This window comes from Salvelinus alpinus, chromosome 14, assembly GCF_045679555.1.
Source record: "Salvelinus alpinus chromosome 14, SLU_Salpinus.1, whole genome shotgun sequence".
NCBI classification, from domain to species: Eukaryota; Metazoa; Chordata; class Actinopteri; order Salmoniformes; family Salmonidae; genus Salvelinus; species Salvelinus alpinus.
In genome coordinates this window covers 29,150,984-29,172,686 of record NC_092099.1, presented here as the reverse complement: position 1 = coordinate 29,172,686, position 21,703 = coordinate 29,150,984, and the positions used below count along the sequence as shown (strand labels likewise).

Genomic DNA, 21,703 nt, shown 5'->3' with positions numbered 1-21,703 from the left:
TCTGAGGGTTTCTGGTTATACTTAGCAAACAATGGTTATTTTGTCTTTAGAGCATCATACATCATACAAATGCCAACCACAGGTTCAATATTTCCAAGGATGCATAATTCCATAACCCTTTTCTCCCCGGGTATCACACTTCCTTTTGCCTTCTGGCATCACTGAGACCAAGGCGCACACACAAAATTGGGTCACTAGTAAATCCCAGGGTGTTTCCATGCCTACTGTACATGCTCAAAACACACACAATTAATGAAGGTGATAATGACTTCAGATCCATCCTCTATTGTACTGTGAGGGTGTTTCCACACACACACACTGATGCACCATAAACCGTTCATCCAAACAGTAGTATTGTACTATGAGGGTGGTTCCACACACACACACACACACACAAGATTAACTTCCATTGAAATTAATTTCAAAAGTGGTGAGGCCGTCAGGAAAACTTCAACACATGCCAGAACATACCAGGAAACTGAAGGAACAGGAACAATATACTGTAGCACTCACACAAGAGACATACACAGGACAAACACACTGTAGTTACACAATTCCCATGGCACACACAGAAACACACCCTGAATGATTCCTGGAGAAAAACCCTATCCCAGCTGCATGGAATCATGGTGGTGACAACTATTAGCCTGAGAGCTCACAGAAACCAAAGAGGAAATTTGTCCTGCTTTCCTCTGGGCCAAAGTAAAAAAGTATTGTTCTTGGATAAGGACTCTTATGGGGGAAGTGGACACCTCCATTGAGATCGGTCGATGGAGAGTGATTTTTATTTGTTAGAAATAAATATACCACTTATTAGGGCAATAATTAAGAAGTTTAAAACCACTGGAACAGTGGTAAACGTGTTGGAAAAGGACACATACACCACTGTTCAAAAGTTTGGGGTAACTTAGAAATGTCCTTGTTTTTGAAAGAAAAGCCAATTTTTTGTCCAATAAAATAACATCAAATAGATCAGAAATACAGTGTAGACATTGTTAATGTTGTAAATTACCATTGTAGCTGGAAACGGCAGATTTTTAATGCAATATCTACATAGGCGTACAGAGGTCCATTATCAGCAACCATCACTCCTTTGTTCCAATGGCACGTTGTGTTAGCTAATCCAAGTTTATCATTTTAAAAGGTTAATTGATCATTAGAAAACCCTTTTGCAATTATGTTAGCACAGCTGGAAACTGTAGTTCTGCTGAAAGAAGCGATAAAACTGGCCTTCTTTAAACTAGTTGAGTATCTGGAGCATCAGCATCTGTGGGTTTGATTGCAGGCTCAAAATGGCCAGAAACAAAGAACTTTCTTCTGAAACTCGTCAGTCTATTCTTGTTCTGAGAAATTAAGGCAATTCCATGCGAGAAATTGCCAAGAAACAACGTACAATGCTGTGTGCTACTCTGCCTAGAAGGCCAGCATCCTGGAGTCGCCTCTTCACTGTTGACGTTGAGACTGGTGTTTTGCGGGTACAAAAACAAGGACATTTCTATGTGACCCCAAACCTTTGAACGGTAGTGTATATACAGTATCTTGTCCCCACACACTGAGTAAGACGGTTCAGGAGGCAAAGGAATTCCAAAGGCCACAGATTGAGGGGGGTCTCCAAATCTACAATTAGACACGACCTCCATACCAATAGGCTTTTTGGAAGTGTTGCCAGAAAAAAAGGCTTAATTGAGGGCAACCAAGAATGTAAACGCCTTGAGTTTGCTAAACGGCACTGGCACTAGGATGGGAACCGGGTGCTATGGTCAGATTAGTCAAAAATATAGTTTTTGGGCCATGTACCCCAGCAGTGGGTTTGGCATTGAAAAGGATGCCTACTCAGAAAATAACCTCATATCTCCTGTGAAATATGGTGATGATTTTTTCTCTTATTGGGCTGGTTGCCTCTGCCAGGAAGCTGAAACGTGGCTGCAAGTGGATCTTCCAGCAAGACTTCAAGCCCATTGAAAATCTGGGTTTTGAATTGAGGAGTGCAGTTCATAAGAGCAGACCAAAGGATTTCAAGGGTTTGGAAAGATTTTGTATGGAGGAAAGGTTTAAGATCCCTCCCAATGTGTTCTCCAATTTCATAAAACATTATAGAAAAAGGCTCAGTGTTACGTGCCTCCTAACGGAGGGAGGTGCAGGAAACAGGAGCAGGAGAGTAAGGAATTCCCAATGGCAAAATAGTTTAATGAGCAGTCCCAACACAACTACAACATGGGACTGAAACACTCCCAAACGAGGTTGCCACACACACAGGGAAATAAAGCGCATACACACGGGGGAGAAACCTCTACTCCTAAACTCCATACCTAACGGCACAACTGCCGTGAGAAAAGAAACCTCGTGGTGCAGATACGCATCCCTAAATAACGTAACCACAGAAAACAATCCCGCACAAAGACTAGCAGGCAGCGGAGGTAAAATATACCCACCGAAATCAACTAATCAGACACAGGTGTAAACAATACAGACAGACACAAACGAAAAGGAAAAATGGATTGGTGGCAGCTAGTAGGCCGGCGACAGCGGCCACCACCCGAACAGGGAGAGGCGCCACCTTCGGTGGAAGTCGTGACACTCAGTGTCGTTATAATCACAAGGGGAGTCACACAAACTATTGAAACAGGGGTGCCAATCATTTTGACCATTATCTTTTTGAGAGAAAAAAAATGACTTGTTAAAAGAAATAGCAATATAGCTCAGTATTTGTATTATTTATTTCATAGTCTTTTTTGCTCATCTTTATCAAAGGAAACAATCAAAGGTGACCCTTTGGGCGTGTAAACTAAACCTGCTTGGCAATGACTTCAACAAAAAGAGATCTAAACTCTTACACACTGTTTAGGATCAGTCATTAATGTTTGGCCGACAACGTTCATCCATCCCTCAGGGATCAGTATTCTTGGCTTTGGATTGGTTTGGTCAGGCCGCTTTTTCCAAAAGCAGCTAACTTAAAAACAAGTGTAAGCTCTGAGCCAATAAACATTTTGATATTTGCATCCTCCCAATGTGTGTGTGTGTGTCTCACTCACTCTTGGTGTTCATAGAAACAACGATGGGTGACTCCAGACCCTTATGGTGGACCAGGCATTTGACGGACACGTCCTTCAGCAGCCCTGATTGGACAGTGAGGGTGCTGATGACCAGGGTGGTCCCATCCCCCTGCTGGAGCTATGATGTCACAGGGGTTCCATAGTTCAGTTGTCCCTCTCCCAGTTCCACACTATCTCCGCCGGGGGCCGGGACACGGCTGTACAGTTGGCGTCGATGACGCGTTCTTGTAGCTCACCTGGGGTTTAGGCAGTACTGGGGAAGACACAGATACAACCAAAAATCAATATTGGGTTTACTGAATCAATGTTTTTCAGGTGGGTGATCTACTGTTATTATGACTAGGACCTAGCTAGAGACTCTTTTTGATTACCTGGAACACGAAAGAAAATCTAAAAGCTTTAGTTGGGTTACACCAAGTTAACCACTGAGACGTGTCTAGTTTTGCGATTCTGACGTCGATAACTCAGTGTAGTTAAGAAAGATAAACAGACGAGGGAGTACAAGATATCCAGACTTATTTGGGCAGAGAATCAATGTCACAGGTAACATCAATGTGTGAATACACTAAACTTGTGAATATAGTGCATTTGGCAAGTATTCAGACCCCTTGACTTTTTCCACATTCTGTTACGGTACAGCCTCATTCTAAAATGGATTACATAATTTTTTTCCCTCAACAATCTACACACAATACCCCATAATGACAAAGCAAAAACATATTTCAAATTAAAAAACAGAAATATCACATTTACTTAAGTATTCAGACCCTTTACCTAGTACTTTGTTGAAGCATCCTTGGCAGCGATTACAGCCTTGAGTCTTATTGGGTATGATGTTACAAGCTTGGCACACATGTATTTGGGGAGTTTCTACCATTGGCCTCTGCAGACCCTCTCAAGCTCTGTCAGGCTGCACAGCTATTTTCAGGTCTCTCTAGAAATGTTCGGGTTCAAGTCCGGGCTCTGGCTGGGCCACTCAAGGACATTCAGAGGCTTGTCCCAAAGCCACTCCTGCTTTGTCTTGGCTTTGTGCTTAGGGTTGTTGTCCTGTTGGAAGGTGAACCTCGCCCCAGTCTGAGGTCCTTAGCAGGTTTTCATCAAGGATCTCTCTGAACTTTACTCCATTCATCTTTCCCTCGATCCTGACTAGTCTCCCGGTCCCTGCCGCTGAAAAACATCCCCACAGCATGATGCTGCCAACAGCATGCTTCACCGTAGGGATGGTGCCAGGTTTCCTCCAGATGTGACGCTTGGCATTCAGGCCAAAGAATTCAATCTTGGTTTCATCAGACCAGAGAATCTTGTTTCTCATGGTCTGAGAGTCTTTTAGGTGCCTTTTGGCAAACTGCAAGCGGGCTGTCATGTGCCTTTTACTGAGGAGTGGTTTCCATCTGGCCACTCTGTCATAAAGACCTGATTAGTGGAGTGCTGCAGAGATAGTTTTCCTACTGGAAGGTTCTCCCATCTCCACAGAGGAACTCTCAAGCTCTGTCAGAGTGACCATCGGGTTCTTGGTCACCTCCCTGACCAAGGCCCTTCTCCCCTGATTGCTCAGTTTGGCTGGGCAGCCAGCTCTAGGAAGAGTCTTGGTGGTTCCCAACTTCTTCCATTTAAGAGTGATGGAGGCCACTGTGTTCTTGGGGACCTTCAATGCTGCAGAAATGTTTTGGTACCCTTCCCCAGATCTGTGCCTTGACACAATCCTGTCTCGGACGTCTACGGACAATTCCTTCGGCTTGGTTTTTGCTCTAACAAGCACGGTCAACTGTGGGACATTATGCAACAGGTGTGTGCCTTTCCAAGTCATGTCCAATCAATTGAATTTACCACAGGTGGACTCCAATCAAATTGTAGAAACATCTCAAGGATGATCAATGCAAACAGGATGCACCTGAGCTCAATTTCAGGTCTCACAGCAAAGGCTCTGAATACTTGAACAAGGTTATTTCTAATGTAATTTTTGAGGGATTTTTAAAAATTTAATACATTTTCGAATAAGGCTGTAAGGTAACAAAATTTGGAAAAAGTGAAGGGGTCTAAATACTTTCCAAATGCACTATACTTGTGTTCTTGAGTTCCATAACCAACACATCACTTCGGTTTAAAATGTTCTGTTCTCAGAGCTGTGGAAAGAATGTTATTCAGTGGAATTGGACAGAGATATTTGGCCCTGACAGCAGCAGAGTGTCTTCACAGGCATTTATAAACTACCAATCTGTAGAAGATTTGTGGTAGAAGTGGGGCAGACCCCGCAGGAATTTAGATAACAGAACATTGCACTTTGATATCATACAGTACATTAATGAGAGAGAGAGAGAGAGACAGAGAGCAATAGAACTAAAGACAGCAATAGCGACAGCAATAGAGACAGCGATAGAGACAGAAGTAGAGAGAGTGGCCATCCCCACAGAGACGCCAGCAGAACAGCCCACCTCAGCACCCGACAAAAGTCTCGACACCACAGCAGAACAGTCCACACCAGACCCTGACCATAGAGTCGACATCACAGCAGAACGGACAAAAGAAAAACCCCAAGCCCAGCAGCTCTCACCCCCTCTGAGCACCCCCCCTGTCAGCCACCCTGATAGCCCTCCTGACAACCCCCCCCACACCCACTGAGGACAAACACAAGACACAGATTGTTCTCCTTATGGACTCAAATGGGAAATATATAGAAGAAAAAAAACGTTTTCCCAAACACAGTGTGTCTAAACTCTGGTGTCCAAACACCCAGCGCGCCCTAGACCTTCTGTCTGAGGACAAACTAGGCTCACCTAGCCACATAATAATACACACAGGCACAAACGACCTGAGAGCACAGCAGGAAAGGGTGGCCACAGCACTGAAGGGAGTGATTGAAAAAGCTTCTTCTACTTTCCCCAACGCACAAGTGGTTATCTCCACCCTGCTACCACGAAAAGACTTCCACCCTGCTACAATACAGCGGGTAAACGCAAGCATTTCCCGTGACTGTGCCTCAAAACCAAATGTCTTTCTGGCCCACCACTCCACCCTGGACTTGAACAGCCTCTATGACCAGGTCCACCTCTACAAGGCAGCAGTGCCCACCTTTGCCCGGACTCTAAAGGACATCGCTCTCAAACGCAGCCCCAACACTTCACACAGGAGCAACAGATCAATAGACACCCCACCCAGACCAGCGAGACACCCTCCAAGACCTTCAGGACCCCCCCCTGGACCTACACATAGAGGACCCACGCCAAGAGGACTTACATCCAGACCACAGCACCCCCAGACACATCCACACCCCAACCAATCAACACCCCCCCACATCAACCATGCCCACACCCAATTTAGGCCCCCTCAGATCAGACCTATGCCACTCCTGCCCACCCCATGCACCCCACCCCCGCAAAGAGGGCATCAACATGGAAGTCACACATAGGCCCAGGTAGTGAGCGGGCAAACAGGCCCAACCCCCACTCTTACACTCGCCCAAGCCAACGGCATGTACCAGATGCTCAGCAGGCTCTGCTCACACTTACTGGCCTGAGGCCAAACCACGACCAACAACATTGGACACTTTATGGAACAAAAAGCCTTCACTATATCATCCTGGAATATCCAAGGCCTGTGGTCATCTGCCTTTGGCCTAAAGAGCAGGAACCCGGACTTCACCAAAGAAATCGGTAATGCAGACATTGTCATCCTGCAAGAAACATGGTATAGAGGAGACGGACCCACTGGTTGCCCTCTAGGTTACAGAGAGCTGGTAGTCCCATCCACCAAACTACCAGGTGTGAAACAGGGAAGGGACTCAGGGGGAATGCTAATTTGGTATAGAGCAGACCTAACTCACTCCATTAAATTAATCAAAACAGGAACATTTTACATTTGGCTAGAAATTCAAAAGGAAATTATCTTAACAGAGAAAAATGTCCTCCTGTGTGCTACCTATATCCCCCCACTAGAATCCCCATACTTTAATGAAGACAGCTTCTCCATCCTGGAGGGGGAAATCAATCATTTCCAGGCCCAGGGACATGTAAATGTAATCTGTGGCGACCTAAATGCCAGAACTGGACAAGAACCTGACACCCTCAGCACACAGGGGGACAAACACCTGCCTGCAGGTGACAGCATTCCCTCCCCCATATGCCCCCCTAGGCACAACTATGACAACATAACCAACAAAAACAGGTCACAACTCCTGCAGCTCTGTCGCACGCTGGGTATGTACATAGTCAATGGTAGGCTTCGAGGGGACTCCTATGGTAGGTACACCTATAGCTCATCTCTTGGCAGTAGCACTGTAGACTACTTTATCACTGACCTCAACCCAGAGTCTCTCATAGCGTTCACAGTCAGCCCACTGACACCCCTATCAGACCACAGCAAAATCACAGTCTACTTGAACAGAGCAATACTCAATCATGAGGCATCAAAGCCAAAGGAACTGAGTAACATTAAGAAATGCTATAGATGGAAGGAATGCAGTTTGGAAACCTACCAAAAAACAATTAGGCAACAGCAAATTCAATCCCTTTTAGACAACTTCCTGGGTAAAACGTTCCACTGCAATAGTGAAGGTGTAAACTTGGCAGTAGAAAATCTTAACAGTATATTTGACCTCTCAGCTTCCCTATCAAATCTAAAAATCTCAAATAGAAAACCGAAGAAAATGAACAACAATGACAAATGGTTTGATGAAGAATGCAAAAATCTAAGAAATAAATTGAGAAACCTGTCCAACCAAAAACATAGAGACCCGGAAAACCTGAGTCTACGCCTTCACTATGGTGAATCACTAAAACAATACAGAAATACACTACGGAAAAAGAAGGAACAGCATGTCAGAAATCAGCTCAATGTAATTGAAGAATCCATAGACTCTAACCAATTCTGGGAAAATTGGAAAACACTAAACAAACAACACGAAGAATTATCTATCCAAAATGGAGATGTATGGGTAAACCACTTCTCCAATCTTTTTGGCTCCATAACAAAGAATAAAGAGCAAAAACATATACATGATCAAATACAAATCCTAGAATCAACTATTAAAGACTACCAGAACCCACTGGATTCTCCAATTACCTTGAATGAGTTACAGGACAAAATAAAAACCCTCCAACCCAAAAAGGCCTGTGGTGTTGATGGTATCCTTAATGAAATGATCAAATATACAGACAACAAATTCCAATTGGCTATACTAAAACTCTTTAACATCGTCCTTAGCTCTGGCATCTTCCCCAATATTTGGAACCAAGGACTGATCACCCCAATCCACAAAAGTGGAGACAAATTTGACCCCAATAACTACCGTGGAATATGCGTCAACAGTAACCTTGGGAAAATACTCTGCATTATCATTAACAGCAGACTCGTACATTTCCTCAATGAAAACAATGTACTGAGCAAATGTCAAATTGGCTTTTTACCAAATTACCGTACAACAGACCATGTATTCACCCTACACACCCTAATTGACAACCAAACAAACCAAAACAAAGGCAAAGTCTTCTCATGCTTTGTTGATTTCAAAAAAGCCTTCGACTCAATTTGGCATGAGGGTCTGCTATACAAATTGATGGAAAGTGGTGTTGGGGGTAAAACATACGACATTATAAAATCCATGTACACAAACAACAAGTGTGCGGTTAAAATTGGCAAAAAACACACACATTTCTTCACACAGGGTCGTGGGGTGAGACAGGGATGCAGCTTAAGCCCCACCCTCTTCAACATATATATCAACGAATTGGCGCGGGCACTAGAACAGTCTGCAGCACCCGGTCTCACCCTACTAGAATCCGAAGTCAAATGTCTACTGTTTGCTGATGATCTGGTGCTTCTGTCACCAACCAAGGAGGGCCTACAGCAGCACCTAGATCTTCTGCACAGATTCTGTCAGACCTGGGCCCTGACAGTAAATCTCAGTAAGACCAAAATAATGGTGTTCCAAAAAAGGTCCAGTCGCCAGGACCACAAATTCCATCTAGACACCGTTGCCCTAGAGCACACAAAAAACTATACATACCTCGGCCTAAACATCAGCACCACAGGTAACTTCCACAAAGCTGTGAACGATCTGAGAGACAAGGCAAGAAGGGCATTCTATGCCATCAAAAGGAACATAAAATTCAACATACCAATTAGGATCTGGCTAAAAATACTTGAATCAGTCATAGAGCCCATTGCCCTTTATGGTTGTGAGGTCTGGGGTCCGCTCACCAACCAAGATTTCACAAAATGGGACAAACACCAAATTGAGAATCTGCATGCAGAATTCTGCAAAAAAAAAGAGCCGTTAAATTCTACAACCACCTAAAAGGAAGCGATTCCCAAACCTTCCATAACAAAGCCATCACCTACAGAGAGATGAACCTGGAGAAGAGTCCCCTAAGCAAGCTGGTCCTAGGGCTCTGTTCACAAACACAAACACACCCCACAGAGCCCCAGGACAACAGCACAAATAGACCCAACCAAATCATGAGAAAACAAAAAGATAATTACTTGACACATTGGAAAGAATTAACAAAAAAACAGAGCAAACTAGAATGCTATTTGGCCCTAAACAGAGAGTACACAGTGGCAGAATACCTGACCAATGTGACTGACCCAAACTTAAGGAAAGCTTTGACTATGTACAGACTCAGTGAGCATAGCCTTGCTATTGAGAAAGGCCGCCGTAGGCAGACATGGCTCTCAAGAGAAGACAGGCTATGTGCTCACTGCCCACAAAATGAGGTGGAAACTGAGCTGCACTTCCTAACCTCCTGCCCAATGTATGACCATAGAGACACATATTTCCCTCAGATTACACAGATCCACAAAGAATTCGAAAACAAATCCAATTTTGATAAACTCCCATATCTACTGGGTGAAATTCCACAGTGTGCCATCACAGCAGCAAGATTTGTGACCTGTTGTCACAAGAAAAGGGCAACCAGTGAAGAACAAACACCATTGTAAATACAACCCATATTTATGCTTATTTATTTTAACTTGTGTGCTTTAACCATTTGTACATTGTTACAACACTGTATATATATAATATGACATTTGTAATGTCTTTATTGTTTTGAAACTTCTGTATGTGTAATGTTTACTGTTAATTTGTATTGTTTATTTCACTTTTGTATATTATCTACCTCACTTGCTTTGGCAATGTTAACACATGTTTCCCATGCCAATAAAGCATGTGTGTACTCCGTTCCCCTCCATTCCAAGATGGCTTAGCAGTTCAGACGTCATTTCTGTCCTCGTATTGTCGTGTCCTGTATATATATATATTTACACCTTTCTTTGCATATCTTTTATATATTTTATTATCCAAGAACTCAACTACAAAAGCTTTCCTGCAAAAGCTTTCCTGCAACCCGCCTCACCAATTACAAAAAAAAGTATTATTTACCTCAAATCTGAAAATCCACAGTGGAAGCTAGCCAGGGGCTAATCAGAAGCTAGCCAGAAAGCTAACCAGAAGCTAGCCGAAAGCTAGCCAGAAGCTAATCTGAAGCTGCCCAGAAGTTAGCCGGTTTGCTGGCTAGCGTTGGTGTTTCAGCTGCCCACGTTTTGTGGTCATCAGCTATTCCTTTAGCTCGATAATCTACCGGCACTTTTGTTCAACGCGACTCGGACCGGAGCATACCGGGCCTTTTTTCTCTCTCAGTTTCCCCGGATTTCAGCCGCAGGCTCTGGACATTTGCACCTTGATTTCGCAGCTAGCTAGCTGCAAACCATGTGACTATTGGCTTACGTCGATCCCGGAGCAAACTTAAATCATTCCGGAGCTAGCCAGCTGAGGAGTTCCATCAGCCATTCCTGGGCTACAGTCACCTATCCGGACCAGTTTAAAAAAATATATATATTTTTTTTTATTTTTTGCTGCAGATACGGAGCCCCACCGGGCCTTCACGACTGACTGCCGACGTTATCTGCCCGAGGGAGTTATCCAACTGGCACCTCCGTCGCGACGTTACCTGAACGCTCATCTGGGGCCCGCTAATCGTTAGCTGTCTTATCGGCTGCTATCTGAATAAGTATATCGGACAATTTTTTTCTTGGGTCACTATATCTATTTTGCCAATTGGATTGATCCCCTCTACCACACGGAACCCCACTAATCTACCGACGGAAACGCACGAGGTGTCTAAAAATAGACCTCCATCCTATGCTATCTTGCTACCGATAGCAATCTACCCGGCCAGCTGTCTGGATCGCCGTGACCTCAACCAACCTCTACTCACTGGACCCTTATTGATCACTCGATTAAGCATGCCTCTCCTTAATGTAAATATGCCTTGTCCATTGCTGTTCTGGTTAGTGTTTATTGGCTTATTTCACTGTAGAGCCTCTAGCCCTACTCACTATACCATATCCAACCTTTCAGTTCCACCACCCACATATGCGATGACATCACCTGGTTTCAATGATGTTTCTAGAGACAATATCTCTCATCATCACTCAATACCTAGGTTTACCTCCACTGTATTCACATCCTACCATACCTTTGTCTGTACATTATTCCTTGAAGCTATTTTATCGCCCCCAGAAACGTCCTTTTACTCTCTGTTCTAGACGTTCTAGACGACCAATTCTCATAGCTTTTAGCCGTACCCTTATCCTACTCCTCCTCTGTTCCTCTGGTGATGTAGAGGTGAATCCAGGCCCTGCAGTACCTAGCTCCACTCCTATTCCCCAGGCGCTCTCTTTTGATGACTTCTGTAACCGTAATAGCCTTGGTTTCATGCATGTTAACATTAGAAGCCTCCTCCCTAAGTTTGTTTTGTTCACTGCTTTAGCACACTCTGCCAACCCGGATGTTTTAGCCGTGTCTGAATCCTGGCTTAGAAAGACCACCAAAAATTCTGACATTTTCATCCCCAACTACAAGATTTTCAGACAAGATAGAACGGCCAAAGGGGGCGGTGTTGCAATCTACTGCAAAGATTGCCTGCAGAGTTCTGTTTTACTATCCAGGTCTGTTCCCAAACAATTTGAACTTCTACTTTTAAAAATCCACCTCTCTAAAAACAAGTCTCTCACCGTTGCCGCCTGCTATAGACCACCCTCTGCCCCCAGCTGTGCTCTGGACACCATATGTGAACTGATTGCCCCCCATCTATCTTCAGAGCTCGTGCTGCTAGGCGACCTAAATTTGAACATGCTTAACACCCCAGCCATCCTACAATCTAAGCTTGATGCCCTCAATCTCACACAAATTATCAATGAACCTACCAGGTACCACCCCAATTCCGTAAACACGGGTACCCTCATAGATATCATCCTAACCAACTTGCCCTCCAAATACACCTCTGCTGTTTTCAACCAAGATCTCAGCGATCACTGCCTCATTGCCTGCATCCGTAATGGGTCAGCGGTCAAACGACCTCCACTCATCACTGTCAAACGCTCCCTGAAACACTTCAGCGAGCAGGCCTTTCTAATCGACCTGGCCGAGGTATCCTGGAAGGATATTGATCTCATCCCGTCAGTAGAGGATGCCTGGATATTTTTTTTAAATGCCTTCCTCACCATCTTGAATAAGCATGCCCCATTCAAGAAATTTAGAACCAGGAACAGATATAGCCCTTGGTTCTCTCCTGACCTGACTGCCCTTAACCAACAGAAAAACATCCTATGGCGTTCTGCATTAGCATCGAACAGCCCCCGTGATATGCAACTTTTCAGGGAAGCTAGAAACCAATATACACAGGCAGTTAGAAAAGCCAAGGCTAGCTTTTTCAAGCAGAAATTTGCTTCCTGCAACACAAATTCAAAAAAGTTCTGGGACACTGTAAAGTCCATGGAGAATAAGAACACCTCCTCCCAGCTTCCAACTGCACTGAAGATAGTGTTTCCTATCACCACCGACAAATCCACTATAATTGAGAATTTCAATAAACATTTTTCTACGGCTGGCCATGCTTTCCACCTGGCTACCCCTACCCCGGTCAACAGCACTGCCCTCCCCTCTGCTACTCGCCCAAGCCTTCCCCATTTCTCTTTCTCCCAAATACAGTCAGCTGATGTTCTGAAAGAGCTGCAAAATCTGGACCCTTACAAATCAGCCGGGCTAGATAATCTGGACCCTTTCTTTCTAAACCTATCTGCTGAAATTGTTGCCACCCCTATTACTAGCCTTTTCAACCTCTCTTTCGTGTCGTCTGAGATTCCCAAAGATTGGAAAGCAGCTGCGGTTATCCCCCTCTTCAAAGGGGGGGACACTCTTGACCCTAACAGCTACAGACCTATATCTATCCTACCCTGCCTTTCTAAGGTCTTCGAAAGCCAAGTCAACAAACAGATTACCGACCATTTCGAATCCCACCATACCTTCTCCGCTATGCAATCTGGTTTCAGAGCTGGTCATGGGTGCACCTCAGTCACGCTCAAGGTCATAAACGATATCTTAACCGCCATCGATAGGAAACAATACTGTGCAGCCGTATTCATTGACCTGGCCAAGGCTTTTGACTCTGTCAATCACCACATCCTCATCGGCAGACTCGACAGCCTTGGTTTCTCTAATGATTGCCTCGCCTGGTTCACCAACTACTTCTCTGATCGAGTTCAGTGTGTCAAATCGGAGGGTCTGTTGTCCGGGCCTCTGGCAGTCTCTATGGGGGTGCCACAGGGTTCAATTCTTGGACCGACTCTCTTCTCTGTATACATCAATGATGTCGCTCTTGCTGCTGGTGATTCTCTGATCCACCTCTACGCAGACGACACTATTCTGTATACTTCTGGCCCTTCTTTTGACACTTTATTTACAACTCTCCAGGCAAGCTTCAATGCCAACTCTCCTTCCGTGGCCTCCAATTGCTCTTAAATACAAGTAAAACTAAATGCATGCTCTTCAACCGATCGCTGCCTGCACCTGCCCGCCTGTCCAACATCACTACTCTGGACGGCTCTGACTTAGAATATGTGGACAACTACAAATACCTAGGTGTCTGGTTAGACTGTAAACTCTCCTTCCAGACTCACATCAAACATCTCCAATCCAAAGTTAAATCTAGAATTGGCTTCCTATTCAGCAACAAAGCATCCTTCACTCATGCTGCCAAACATACCCTTGTAAAACTGACCATCCTACCAATCCTCGACTTCGGTGATGTCATTTACAAAATAGCCTCCAAAACCCTACTCAATAAATTGGATGCAGTCTATCACAGTGCCATCCGTTTTGTCACCAAAGCCCCATATACTACCCACCACTGCGACCTGTACACTCTCGTTGGCTGGCCCTCGCTTAATACTCGTCGCCAAACCCACTGGCTCCAGGTCATCTACAAGACCCTGCTAGGTAAAGTCCCCCCTTATCTCAGCTCGCTGGTCACCATAGCAGCACCTACCTGTAGCACGCGCTCCAGCAGGTATATCTCTCTGGTCACCCCCAAAACCAATTCTTCCTTTGGCCGCCTCTCCTTCCAGTTCTCTGCTGCCAATGACTGGAACGAACTACAAAAATCTCTGAAACTGGAAACACTTATCTCCCTCACTAGCTTTAAGCACCAGCTGTCAGAGCAGCTCATAGATTACTGCACCTGTACATAGCCCATCTATAATTTAGCCCAAACAACTACCTCTTTACCTACTGTATTTATTTATTTATTTTGCTCCTTTGCACCCCATTATTTCTCTCTCTACTTTACACTTTCTTCCACTGCAAACCAACCATTCCAGTGTTTATTTTATTATTATTTATTTAAAATATATATATATATATTTTTTTTTTACTTGCTATACTGTATTTACTTCGCCACCATGGCCTTTTTATATTTTTATTTATTTTTCTATATATTTTTTTTGCCTTCACCTCCCTTCTCACCTCACTTGCTCACATTGTATATAGACTTATTTTTCACTGTATTATTGACTGTATGTTTGTTTTACTCCATGTGTAACTATGTGTTGTTGTATGTGTCGAACTGCTTTGCTTTATCTTGGCCAGGTCGCAATTGTAAATGAGAACGTGTTCTCAATTTGCCTACCTGGTTAAATAAAGGTGAAATAAAATAAAATAAATAAAAAAGCCCCTTGAATTGAATTGAGAGTGTGAGAGAGAAAGTGGGAGAGTGAGATGGCAGTGGTGAAGAAAGCGCAATAAAATTTGTATCTCTGGGATCTCTCACGCTTTTTTGCTGGAATCGTTGGCAGTTCCATTTGAGACAAAAGCCTTACTGTTTGACTGGGCTGACAGGGAAAAGACGGAGAGAGCGAGGGAGAGTGAGAATGAGAGAAAAGGGGAAAGAGAGAGTGAGAGGGAGGGTTGATGAGACAGTAGGGAGCACTGTCTGCAATACAGTAATACAGTCATGGCTTTGGGTGTCACACTTTACCCCCCCTGCTCTGTATGATGGCGCCGGAGAGGATGGCTGCCGTTTTATTGGCTCTTAACCAACCGTGCTATTTTGTTTGTTTTTTCGCGTTTTTCACTACTTATTTTGAACATAATGTTGCTGCTACCGTCTCTTATGACCAAAAAGAGCTTCTGGACATCAGAACAACGATTGCTCACCTTTAATTAGACGTATAATTTTCTTTAATGAGTCGGACGAGAGGGATTTACTCCAGACACCCAAACAGGCCCTCATTCCCGTCATTCGCAGGAGAAAGAGACAGAGATTTCATGGAAGGAGATCGGGGTGCCTTATGAGGATCAGGCGACGAGTGGCTAATCTGCCTTTGGCATCCGTACTATTAGCCAACGCACAATCGCTGGAAATTAAATGTGACGAACAAAAAGCATGTATATCCTACCGACGGGACATCATTTTTTTTAGTATCTTATGTTTCACCGAGTCATACCTGAACGACAACATGAATAACATACAGCTGGTGGGTTATACACTCTATCGGCAGGATAGAACAGCAGCCTCTGGTAAGACAAGGGGTGGCGGTCTATGTATATTTCTAAAAAAACAGCTGGTGGACAATATCTATGGAAGTCTTGAGGTTTTGCTCCTCTGAGGTAGAGTATCTCATGATAAACTGTAGACAACAATATCTACCTGGAGAGTTTTCATCTGTATCTTTCGTAGCTGTGTACATACCACCACAGACCGATGCTGGCATTAAGACCGCACTCAATTAGCTGTATACCGCCATAAGCAAACAGGAAAATGCTCATCTAGAGGCGGCGCTCCTAGTGGCCGGGGACTTTAATGCGGGGAAACTTAAATCAGTTTTACCTAATTTCTATCAGCATGTTAAATGTGCATCCAGGGGGAAAAAACTCTAGACCACATTTACGCCACACACAGAGACATGTACAAAGCTCTCCGTCGCCCTCCATTTGGCAAATCAGACCACAATTCTATCCTACTCATTCCTGCTTACAAGCAAAGAATTAAATCAGGAAGCACCAGTGAATCATTCAATAAAAAGTGGTCAGATGAAGCAGATGCTAAACTACGGGACTGTTTTGCTTGCAAAGACTGGAACATGTTCCGGGATTCTTCAGATGGCATTGAGGAGTACACCACATCAGTCACTGGCTTCATCAATAAGTGCATCGATGACGTCGTCCCCACAGTGACTGAACGTACATACCCCAACCAAATGCCATGGATTACAATCACTGAACTAAAGGGTAGAGCTGCAGCTTTCAAGATAGCGTGACTCTAACCCGGAAGCTTATAAGAAATCTCGCTATGCCCTCCAATGAACCATCAAACAGGCAAAGCCACAATACAGGGTTAAGATCGAATCGTACTACACCGGCTCCAACACTCGTTGGATGTGGCAGGGCTTGCAAACTATTACAGACAACTAAGGGAAGCACAGCCGAGAGCTGCCCAGTGACACAAACCTACTAGACAAGCTAAATATATTCTATGCTCACTTTGAGGCAAGTAACACTGAAACATGCATGAGAGCATCAGCTGTTCAGGACGACTGTGTGATCACGCTCTCCGCAGCCGATGTGAGTAAAACCTTTCAACAGGTCAACATTCACAAGGCCGCAGGGCCATATGGATTACCAGGACGTGTACTCCGAGCATGTGCTGACCAACTGGCAAGTGTCTTCACTGACATTTTCAACCTCTCCCTGTCTGAGTCTGTAATACCAACATGTTTCAAGCAGACCACCATAGTCCCTGTGCCCAAGAACACTAAGGTAACCTGCCTAAATGACTACCACACTGTAGCACTCACGTCTGTAGCCATGATGTGCTTTGAAAGGCAAGTCTTGGCTCACATCAACACCATTATCTCAGAAAACCTAGACCCACACCAATTTGCATACCGCTCCAACAGATCCACAAATGATGCAATCTCTATTGCACTCTACACTGCCCTTTCACACCTGGACAAAAGGAACACCTATGTGAGAATGCTATTCATTGACTACAGCTCAGCGTTCATCACCATAGTGCCGTCAAAGCTCATCACTAAGCTAAGGACCCTGGGACTAAACACCTCCCTGCCCCCAGGTGGTAAGGGTAGGTAACATCCGCCACGCTTATCCTCAACACAGGGGCCCCTCAGGGGTGCGTGCCCAGTCCCCTCCTGTACTCCCTGTTCACTTATGACTGCGCGGCCAGGCACGACTCCAACACCATCATTAAGTTGGCCGATGACACAACAGTGGTAGGCCTGATCACCGACAATGATGAGATAGCCTATAGGGAGGAGGTCAGAGACGTGACCGTGTGGTGCAAGGACAACAACCTCTCCCTCAACGTGATCAAGACAAAGGAGATGATTGTGGACTACAGGAAAAGGAAGACCGAGCATGCCCCAAATCTCATCGAAGGGGCTGTAGTGAAGCAGGTGGAGAGCTTCAAGTTCCTTGGCGTCCACATCACCAACAAACTAACATGGTCCAAGCACACCAAGACAGTCGTGAAGAGGGCATGACAAAACATATTCCTCCTCAGGAGACTGAAAAGATTTGGCATGCGTCCTCAAATCCTCAAAAAGGTTCTACAGCTCACCATCCAGACCATCCTGACGTGTTGCATCACTGCCTGGTATGACAAATGCTCGGCCTCCGACCGCAAGGCACTACAGAGGGTACTGCGTACGGCCCAGTACATCACCGGGGCCAAGCGTCCTACCATCCAGGACCTCTATACCAGACCTCTATACCAGGCGTTGTCAGAGGAAGGCCCTAAAAATTGTCAAAGACTCCAGCCAACCTTGTCATAGACTGTTCTCTCTGCTATTTGCATTGCCCCCCCTCAAAGACTCCAGTCATAGACTGTTCTCTCTGCTACCGCGCGGCAAGCAATACTGTAGCGCCAAGTTAAGGTCCAAGAGGATTCTAAACATGTTCTACCCCCAAGCCATAAGACTCCTGAACATCTAATCAAATGGCTTCCCAGACTATTTGCATTGCCCCCCCCCCCCCCCCCTTCTAAGCTGCTGCTACTCTCTGTTATTATCTATGCATAGTCACTTTAATAACTCTACTTACATGTACATATTACCTCGCCCCTGCACATTGACTCTGTACTGGTACGCCCTGTGTATAGCCTCGCTATTGTTATTTTACTGCTGCTTTTTAATTATTTGTTACTGTTATTTGTTACTGTTTTTTGGTATTTTCTTAAAACAGCATTGTTGGTTTAGGGCTTGTAAGTAAGCATTTCACTGTAAGGTTTTCACCTGTTGTTTTCGGTGCATGTGACAAATACAATTTTATTTTATTTTATTTAATAATAGATCCATTCTTCAGTGCTAATGTAAACTCTCTGGCAGTGCTCCCTCAGGCAGACACACCACCAGCCTGGGTTTGTGTTTCACTTAATCACACCAACACCACTAACCACATCTTCAAACAGACAAAACAAATAATAATCAAAAACTGATTTGACACAGATTTTAAATGAACGATGTGTGTGTGTGTGTGTGTGTACTATGTGCATGCACGCGTGTACGTATGTGTGCATGGTTCTCATGCTTTTTACAGTAAGTCAGGGAAAGAATCCACCTGGAAGTAATTCCACCTAAACCTTGTCTCTGAAGAACCCTTTCCAGCAACATCCATTAATTACACAGCCCTGTGGTAGAGAGAGAGAGTCGAAAACAGCAAGTCCGGGACAAGGTAGCATGTCCTGTAAACAGGTCAGGGTTCCATTGCCACAGGCAGAAATGTTTAAATGTCACACCCTGACCTTAGACAGCCGCTTTATTTCTCTCTTTGGTTAGGTCAGGGTGTGATGTGGGGTGGGCATTCTATGTTTTGTATTTCTGTGTGTTTGGCCGAGTGTGGTTCCCAATCAGAGGCAGCTGTCTATCGTTGTCTCTGATTGGGAATCATACTTAGGCAGCCTGTTTTGCCACCTTAGTTGTGGGTAGTTGTCTTTGTTAGTGGCCTGTATAGCCCTAGTAAGCTTCACGTTCGTTTTTGGTGTTTCTTGTTTTGTTGGCGACGTTCTTAATAAAGACAAAATGTACACTGACCACGCTGCACCTTGGGCCGGTCAATTCCACGACGACAACGTTCGTGACAGAACTACCCACCACAAACGGACCAAGCGGCGTGGCTGGGAGGAGCAGCGTTTTCTGGAGGAATGACCATGGGAGGAGATCTTGGAAGGCAAGGGACCCTGGGCAAAGGCTGGAGAGTATCGGCATCCAAGGGAGGAGATAGAGGCGGCGAAAGCAGAGTGGCGACAGTATGAGGAGTACAGTACAGTACAGTACAGCGGAGCAGGCACGAGAGGTTTTGGGGGGCATACGAGGAGATTGGCTGAGTCAGGTTGGAGACCTGAGCCAACTCCCCGTGCTTACCGTGGGGAGAGTGTGACTGGTCAGACACCGTGTTATGCAGTGATGTGCACAGTGTCTCCAGTGCGCACTCATAGCCCGGTGCGCTATATTCCAGCTCCCCGCATCGGCCGGGCTAGAGTTAAATCCAGCCAGGCGGATGGTGCCGGCTCTACGCTTGAGAACTCCAGTGCGCCACCACGGCCCAGTGTATCCGGTTCCTGCTCCATGCACCAGGCTTCAAGTGCATCTCCCCAGTCCGGCAAGACCTGTTCCGATTCCATGTACCAGGCCTCCAGTAGGTCTCCCCAGCCTGGTGAGCCTTGTGGCAGCTCCACGCACCAGGCTTCCCATACGTCTCCCCAGTCCGGTGAGACCGGTACCGGTCCCACGCATCAAGCCTCCAGTGCGTCTCCACAGTCCGGAACCTCCGACGACGGGCCACAGCCCGGAACCTCCGACGACGGGCCACAGTCCGGAACCTCCGACGACGGGCCACAGTCCGGAACCTCCGACGACGGGCCACAGTCCGGAACCTCCGACGACGGGCCACAGTCCGGAACCTCAGACGACGGGCCACAGTCCGGAACCTCAGACGACGGGCCACAGTCCGGAACCTCAGACGACGGGCCACAGTCCGGAACCTCCGACGACGGGGCACAGTCCGGAGCCTCCGGCGACGGGCCACAGTCCGGAGCCTCCGGCGACGGTCCCCAGTCCGGGGCCTCCGGCGACGGTCCCCAGTCCGGGGCCTGCGGCGAGGGTCCCCATTGCGGGGCCTGCGGCGAGGGTCCCCAGTGCGGGGCCTGCGGCTAGGGTCCCCAGTGCGGGGCCTGCGGCGAGGGTCCCCAGTGCGGGGCCTGCGGCGAGGGTCCCCAGTCCGGGGCCTGCGGAGAAGGTCCCCAGTCCGGGGCCTGCGGCGAGGGTCCCTGCACGAGAAGATCCACCAAAGTGGGGAGAGCAAGAGGTCGATCGGGGTCTGCGTCCCGCACCGGAGCAGATACCCACACGGACCCTCCCCTATAGGTTCAGGTTTGCGGCCGGGAGTCCGCACCTTTGGGGGGGTACTGTCATGCCCTGACCTTAGAGAGCCGTTTTATTTCTCTCTTTGGTTAGGTCAGGGTGTGATGTGGGGTGTGCATTCTATGTTTTGTATTTCTGTGTGTTTGGCCGAGTGTGGTTCCCAATCAGAGGCAGCTGTCTATCGTTGTCTCTGATTGGGAATCATACTTAGACAGCCTGTTTTGCCACCTTAGTTGTGGGTAGTTGTCTTTGTTAGTGGCCTGTATAGCCCTAGTAAGCTTCACGCTCGTTTTTGGTGTTTCTTGTTTTGTTGGCGACATTCTTAATAAAGAAAAAATGTACGCTCACCACACTGCACCTTGTTCTGGTCATTTCCATGACGACGTTCGTGACATTAAACTGGAGCAGGACCAAGTGGCCTGGGGACAGCAAGGGGTCATCAGGCCAGGTTGTCCTGAAGCATGGTCCCAGGGCTCAGGTCCTCTGGGATGGGAGAGGGAGAGAGAGAGAATTAGAGGGAGGAGACTTAAATTCACAGAGGACACCGGATAAGACAGGAGAATTACACCAGATATAACAGACTGATCCTAGCCCCCCGACACATAAACTATTGCAGCATGGATACTGGAGGCTGAGACAGGAAGGGCCGGGAGACACTGTGGGCCCGTCCAACGATACCCCCGGACAGGGCCAAACAGATAGGATATGACCCCACCCACTTTGCCAAAACACAGCCCTCACACCACTAGAGGGATATCCGCAAACCACCAACTTACCATCCTGAGACAAGGCTGAGTATAGCCCACAAAGATCTCCCCCACGGCACGAACACGAGGGGGCGCCAACCGGGACAGGAAGATCACGTCAGTGACTCAACCCACTCAAGTGACGCAGCCTTCCTAGGGATGGCATGGAAGAGCACCAGTAAGCCAGTGACT

General features: G+C 46.2%; 1 long non-coding RNA gene across 1 annotated transcript in view; it reads right to left on the bottom strand.

Annotated features, from left to right (window-relative positions):
- Window positions 1-21,333, bottom strand: part of LOC139538713 (uncharacterized) — a 34,907-nt gene extending 13,574 nt beyond the window's left edge. Inside the window, exons 1-2 of the long non-coding RNA XR_011667789.1 lie at window positions 21,114-21,333; window positions 3,033-3,306 (exon numbers count right to left, since the gene is read on the bottom strand). This is a non-coding gene — a long non-coding RNA (uncharacterized lncRNA). The remainder of the gene's footprint in view (window positions 1-3,032; window positions 3,307-21,113) is intronic.
- Window positions 21,334-21,703: the final 370 nt, after the last annotated feature.